The sequence below is a fragment of the Chiloscyllium punctatum genome, chromosome 29 (assembly GCF_047496795.1).
Source record: "Chiloscyllium punctatum isolate Juve2018m chromosome 29, sChiPun1.3, whole genome shotgun sequence".
NCBI classification, from domain to species: Eukaryota; Metazoa; Chordata; class Chondrichthyes; order Orectolobiformes; family Hemiscylliidae; genus Chiloscyllium; species Chiloscyllium punctatum.
Window position 1 is genome coordinate 33,387,632 of NC_092767.1, and position 7,521 is coordinate 33,395,152.

At 43.4% G+C, this 7,521-nt stretch overlaps 1 non-coding gene across 1 annotated transcript; it reads left to right on the forward strand.

Moving 5' to 3' along the window:
- The first annotated feature begins 4,829 nt into the window (after positions 1–4,829).
- trnal-uaa (transfer RNA leucine (anticodon UAA)) lies at positions 4,830–4,911 on the forward strand. The gene has a single exon. It is a non-coding gene; the product is annotated as a tRNA-Leu (tRNA).
- The last annotated feature ends 2,610 nt before the right edge of the window (positions 4,912–7,521 follow it).

Below are 7,521 nucleotides of genomic sequence, written 5' to 3' on the forward strand. Positions count from 1 at the left end.
GTGTCAGGATGACAGTGAAGCAGACTGTTATTGTGAGGGTGACATGGCAATGTGATGGGGTCAGGGTGACAGTGACGCAGATGCTTTCAGGAGGTCAGGTTGTAGTGATGCAGTAATTGTGAGGGGTCAGGGTGATACTGACGCAGTGAGTGTGAGATGTCAGTGTGATAGTGACGCAGAACATTTGAGGGGCCAGGCTTATAGTGACGCAGTATGGGCAAGGGGTCAGGGTGACAGTGATGTAGATGCACTCATAGGGCCAGGTTATAGTAAAGCTGTAAGTGTGAGTGTCTCAGGCTGATAGTGATGAAGTAAATGCGTGGGGGTAAGGCAGTTAGGGATGTAGTAAGTGTGCAGGGGTAGTGCTAGAAGTGACGCCATAAATGTGAGTGTTGACGCTGATAGTGACGCATGAAGTTTGAGGGCATCAGGCTGATCTTGACGCAGTAAGTGTGACGTTGTCAGGATAATAGTTACGCTGTAAGTGTATGGGGGCACAATGCTCTTGACGCAGTAAGAGTGGGGAGTCAGGGTGATAGTGACGCAGTGAGCATGAGTGGGTCAGCCTGATAGTGACGCAGTATATGTGAGGGAGTCAGCCTGGTAGTGGCACAGTATGTGTGAAATGGTCAGGCTGATATTGATGCAGTGAGTGTGTTGGGGTCAATGTGATACTGACGCAATAGGTGTAAGTGGCTCAGGATGAGAGTGACACAGTGGGTGTGAGATAACAGTGTGATAGTGACGCAGTAAGTGTAAGGGGTCAGGATGACAGTGACACAAAGTTTATGGCCCTTAGTGTGATAGTGCCACAGCAAGTGTGGGTTTGTCAGGGTGTAAATGAAGTCGTAATTGAGAGAGGGGCATTGCGATAGTGTTGCAGTAAGTGTGAGGTGGTCAGGCTGATAGTGACACAGTCAATGTGACCGGGCAGTGTTTTAGTGACAAGATAAGTGTGAGGCGTCAGTCTGATATTGATACAATAAATGTGATGGAGTCAGGCTGATAGTGACACAATAAGTGTGAGGGGTCAGCCTGATAATGACACAATAAGTGAAAGGATTCAGGGTGATAGTAACATGTGAAGCGTCAGGGCGTGATTGAAAGTGACGCAACAAGTGTTATGCGGTTAGGCTGATGGGGACGCAATAAAATGGTTAAGACTGTGTGAGTGGGTCAGGGTGATAGTGACGCAATAAATGTGAGAGGTCAGAGTGAGAGTGACGAAGTAAATGAGAGAGGATCAGAGTGAGAGTGACACAGTAAGTCTGAGAGGTCAGACTGATATTGACACAGTAAGTATGAAGGGGTCAGGCCGAGAATGACACAGTCATTGTGAGGGGGGAGAGTTTTAGTTATACAGTAAGTGCGAGGCGTCAGACTGAAACTGATACAAAAAGTGTGAGTGGGTCAGGGTGATATTGATGCAATACGTCTGAGGGGTCAGGCTGATAGTGACGCAGTCAGTGTGATGGGGCAGAGTTTTAGTAACATGGTAAGCGTGAGGCGTCAGTATGGTACTGACACAAAAATTGTGATGGAGTCAGGCTGATAGTGACGCAGTAGGTTTTAGAAGTGAGGGTGATATTAACATAGGAAGTGCGAGGGTGTCACTGACAGTGACGCAATATGTGTGTGGCTGTCAGGCTGATAGTGACGCAGTAAAAATGAGGATGTCAAGGTGAAACTGGTGCAGTAAGTGTGAGGATGGCAGATGGACAGTGATGCAGTAAGTGTGAGGGGTTCACGCTGATATTGAGGCATGCAAGTGTGAGGGGTTAGGTTGATAGTGACGCTCTGTGCCGGCGGGTCCGGCTGATAATGACGCAGAAAATGTGAGTGTCTCAGTGTGACAGTGACGCATTACATGTGAGAGGGTCAGAGTGATAATGACAGAAAAAGTGTGAGGGGTTCAGGTTGATAGTGATGCTGTAATTATGAGCTTGATCAGCATGATAGTGAGGGGCTTAGGCTAATAGCGACACAGCAATTGTGAGGGGGGTCAGGGTAGTGGTGACGCAAAACGTGTGAGCGGGTCAGGCTAATAGTGATGCAGTAATGGTAAGAGTGTTGGTGTGCTAGTGACGCAGTAAGTATGAGCCGCTCAGGATGATAGTGATGCAATAAGCGTGAGGTTTCAGGTAGACACCCATGCAGTAAGTGTGACGTGTTCGGGGTGACAGTGACGCAGACACTTTGAGGGTGTCAGTTTGAGAGTGACACAGGAAATGTGAGGGGACAGGTTGAGAGTGACACAGTAAGTGTAAGAGGTCAGGCTGATAATGATATACTAATTGTGATGGAGTCAGGATAATAGTGGTGCAGTGAGCATGAGTTGTCAGGGTGATAGTGACACACACGGCGTGAGTGGGATACAGTTATAGTGATGCAGCAAGAATGAGGAGGTCAGAGTTATAGTGTGCAAGGTCTGGCTGAATGTGACGCAAGGAGAGTGAAAGGTTTAGTGTGATCTGGACGCACTAAGTTTGCGTGGTCAAGGTGATTATGATGCTGTAAGTATGAGTGGGTCAGTCTGATATTGATGCACTAAGTGAGAGAATGTCAAGGTGATGGTGATGCATTAAGTGTGAGCAGGTTAGAGAGAGAGTGATGCTGTTAGTGAGTGGGGTTTGGCTGATAGGGATGCAGTAGGTGCGCATGTGTCAGGGTGTGAGTGATGCACAAAGTATGAGGGTGCCAGAGGGATAGTGACGCATTAAGTATGAGGGGGTCAGAATGATTGTGATGCAGTAATTCAGAGGGGATCAGAGAGATACCAACGCAGTAATCATGAGGGGGTCAGGCTGTTAGTGACGCTGTCAGTGTGAGTGTTGAAGCTCATAGTGAAGCAGTAGGTGTGAGGTGGTCAGTGTGATTGTGGCGCAGTAAATGTGAGAGGGTCAAGGTGATAGTGACATAGTACGTTTGAGGAAGCAGTGTTGTAGTGACACGGTAAGTGTGAGACGTCAGTCTGGTACTTACATAATAAGTGTGATGGAGTCAGGCTGATAGTGACACAGTAAGTGTCAGGAGTCAGGGTAATAGTAACATAGGAAGTTTAAGGGCGTGACTGATAGTGACAAAGTAAGTATTTGGCAGTCAGGCTGACAGTGACGCAGTCAAAATGAGGGTCTCGAAGTGAAAGTGGCGCAGTAAATGTGAGGACGCCAGATGAATAGTGATGCAGTAAGTTTGAGAGATTCACACTGATATTAAGGCGGCAAGTGTGAGGGGTCAGGTCTATAGTGATGCAGGAAGTGTCGGTGGTTCAGGCTGATAGTGATGCATTCAAAGACCAAATATCCAAGGCTCACTGTAGTGCTGAATAGCGAGACTTCTCAAGGCTAAGACAAAAATCAATAGTTCTCATCATGGTCATAATTCACAATGCTTCATTTTAAAATTGTCCTCTCCTGCTTCTCGATTCACCAATGAGGGAACAACATTTAATTGCACCACCCGGTTTATCTCTTCAAATATTTTGCAACTCTAAATGAGATTACCTCTCTTGTTTTGAAACTGTTAAAAACAGACCGGATATGCCCAATTTCAATTCACAGGACTAATGTTCATCCATGATATCAAGGCTAATCACCATTCGTGGTATTCCTCATATGGCATTAGTATCTTTCCTAAATTGAGGATTATAATTCCTCATACTGTAGTCCAAGTGCGGTCGAACTGAGCCACAATACATTGGAAATAATGCTTTGTTCTCGTGCTCTGAAATCCTTCTGCAGCTTTCACAACAGACTTCTACAACTGCTATTAGACTTCATTGACTTATTAAACACTTCTCCAAGATGCAATTCCAAAAATCTGTACATCAGACTTTCTACTTCAAACCTTCGATAATAATCTCCACACATTTCCCTCCTCACAAGTGTGATAAAGTCAAATCGTTGCTATTTATTAAATCATGAGGGACATGGATAGGTTGACTCATCAAGGTGTTTTCCTGCTGGTGAGGAAGTCAAAATTTAGAAAACATTGTTTTAAAATTAGTTGGTAAGGATTTAAAAGGGACGTCAGGGGCAACTTTTTCAGTCGTGTCCAGAATGAGCTGCCAGAGAAATTGTTGGAGACTGGTACAACTGTAACATTTAATGGCATCTGGATGGATATATGAGTAACAAGGCTTAGAGGGTTGTGGGCCAAATGTTGGCAAATGGGACCTATTAATTTAGGATAACTCTGCACCATGCTCAAGTTGGAAAGAAGGGCCACTTTCCATGTAGCATTGTTCAAGGACTTGATGATTCCAGAACAATCGCAAAAACTTTGCAAATAATTCCGTCAAGACGATTTCAAGTTCCAAATCTTCGGTCAATCTTCCTCTCTTGTGCTCACAAGTTCATTACCTGATGTCAGAACTTACGGATTAGTTGCTGGATCCATTTCTTTAAATTAGTTCTGCATTCTTTCTAATTCCGATTTTTTTTTTACGAATGTAGCTAGTGTTTATGGACTTAGCATCAATATTTCTAATACCATATTTCGATGAATATTAAAACACAACAGCATATATACTTTGGCACCAGATGACGAGCAATTGAGTCAAAATCGATCGGACGCAGTGAGACAATGATCTTCACTTCGTGTGGTGTACATCCGTGACTCTATAATTCAATGAAGAATCATTCCCACAACTTCAGCTGTGTCAGCATCTAGTTTGCGGTGAAAGCCTGTCAATCTGCTCAGGTAACGTTCGTCTGGGTCTCTGCAAAGGATTTGGCGAAATCTTTGGGTCTTGACAATTTGTTCTTCAAACAAATTACGTATTTCATGAATTCAGTTCTTTTACTATGAAAATTGACAATGTGAATGCAGCTGTGATGGCCGAGAGGTTAAGGCGTTGGATTTAAAATCTAATGGGGTCTTTCTGCGCAGGTTCGAGTCCTGCTCGCAGCGTTGACTCTTTTAAAAGTCATTAATTCATTTGCAGAATTTGGATTTCGTGGAGCTTGAGCTTTGCATTCAATCGAAAGTAAATTTTCAACTGTGAAGAATCCGATGTAACTTCAAGATGTCTAATTGAATAAATTATATGTCGAGACACAAAAAGCCATCAACTTCCAACACGAATCAGTTTCCAAACATTTGTCGAACTATCGTGAAATTTGGATGTTCGGGAGGCGGGGGGTGGGGGGGGGGTGAACTTAAGCAAAACAAGAACAATGCAATACATTTACCTGCAGGTGATGAGTTTTTTTTAGGATCAGTTGAAAGTCAAGCTGAGAAAGTTCAACTTAATTTACAGCTGACTCTCAAGGGCAATTATCTATTATATCAGCAGTCAAGGAATTAGAACAAACAACTCCATGTGTGGAAAGGAACTCGACTGCTCCAGGTTCCTGGCTTGAGGTGTGATAAGGCAAGGCGATATCAGCGGAGTAGAATTTTCTGGAAATATGAGAAATGGAATGTTAACAGTCTTCTGCTGTCCACATTCGTAAGAAACTGTGCATTATGAACTGAAATTGAAAATTAACGATGAAAATCAGACTTAGCCCTCTGTTTGTGGTGTAGCATTGTTCAGAACAATAGGTTGTTGCTGAGACTAAAATTGACCAAAATAATAGATGGGGATCTTATCCACGACCTCCGTTGGAGCAGTTGGTGTGGAGAGCTCAGCTTGAAGAACCAAGTGCCAATTATTCGTCTTGGCTGTCTGAATTGCTCAGTTAAACAGACTCCCAATTTAATGAAAAAACCTTTGCTATCAGTGCTAGATGTTTTCATGTCAGCATGTTCCGATATGAGAGGACACTCCATGGAGTAGATGTGACTTAAATTTTGACTCTAACGTCAGAGATGTTGACACATTTCTGCCCCAACACAGCACTACCATTGGTATCAAATCAAACTGAACAAATGACTAGTTCCCTTAGACATTTGCTTTCTGCAGACTCTGCCAATGGACCGTTCAGGCCCGATGTAGGAATAGGGCGTGGTGACATCTGTTCGCATGTGGATCACTTCATTCTTGCTCACGATCCATAAACCGTAATTCATTTTGAACTTCTTAGCCATCAGCATGATAAATGTGACATAATGCATAGGATTGCTTCTCGAAAGAAAGAGCGAAATCTTATTCAATGCAGACGCAAATTGAAGTTGTCTCTGGTCGACCAGAAGACAGATATCGCGAAACAAAGTGAATACAGAAAACAATCAATGTTTTCTGGGAGTCAAAAAGATGTACTGGAAGAACGGAAACATATATTTGGAACTAAAGTCACATATTACTTCCAGACTAAATGTTCTTGAACCGTTATCTTAATTTGACCTTCATGTCCACAATTGCTGCAAAAATTATCTTAACAAATCAGAACTTTGTGTTCTTTGATATTGTCTCCTTCATGTTTCTCTTGATTTTGAAACGAAAACCGAGCAATAGTAATGCACCCTATTTCACTTGCAAAGATCAGAAGAAGATCAATTTATAAGAGAACAGAAATAAAGCTATGTCTGTCTTTCAAGAGAAAACACAGTTACCATTTCGCCTCCAAAAAGTCTTCTTCAGAAGTCTGCGCAATGAACTCGTAATAGAAGACCAAAAACGAAAAGAAAAGCCATAATGCCGCGAATACACCACCCGCAAGCGCATCAAGTCCTACTCGAATATGCCGTATTACTACTCTCAACATCAGTGGAGAACGGAACAAAGCTCATTCTGCAGTTGTCAACCTGTTATGACGTAGTTTGTAACGTCAGAAATATGATTAGGTAAAAAGCGGGATGAAAGCTAAATATTAGAAGTCTGAAAAAAGCAAGTGTGTCCTCTGCTTTGAAGAAGGTTGGCAGTGATGAAAATGGAAATTAACTACAGTGACAGTTGCTTAATTAATACTCAGAATCGTTGCAACAAACAGGGACGCAATTCTTTTTGCTGGGTTTCTGTTCTGCCATTTTATAATCATGACTGCTGTCGGGTTTGGTTCTCATTCCAGGCTTAGGTGACTGCCTGATGGAAGTTTGCACATTCGCCCAATTTCTGTGTGGTAGCTCTGGTTTGCTGCCACATTCTGAACATTTGCAGGTTATTTGGATTCGCCATTGAACGCACACGGTTACAGAAACAGTGATGTGGAGAGTGTCTGGATAGGACGTACTTCAGAGGGTTTTTGTGAACGTAAATAGACAGAGTTGGGTGAGTCTGCTGTTTCTTGGGTGAGCTACATGGACAGAGAGGGGTCAGGGTATTCTTGACAGAGTTGGATTCGTTGCTCTTACCTGTGTCAGTCACGCAGATACAGTAGGGTCAGTCTGCCCTTCCCTGGGCGAATTTCTTTCATAGAGTGGTGATAGTCTGCTCTTCCCTGCCTGAGTGAAACAGAAAGAGCGGGGTCAGTATTCTCTTCCCTCGATAACTTATGTTGACAGTCTGGCGTCTGTATGCTCTTCTCCGGCGAGTTACATTGGTAAAGTGGGGTCAGACCTCTCTTCAGTGAATGACTTATATTGATCGTGTGGGATCAGTCTGCTGAGTTACACTGAGATTGTGGGGTCAGTCTGCCC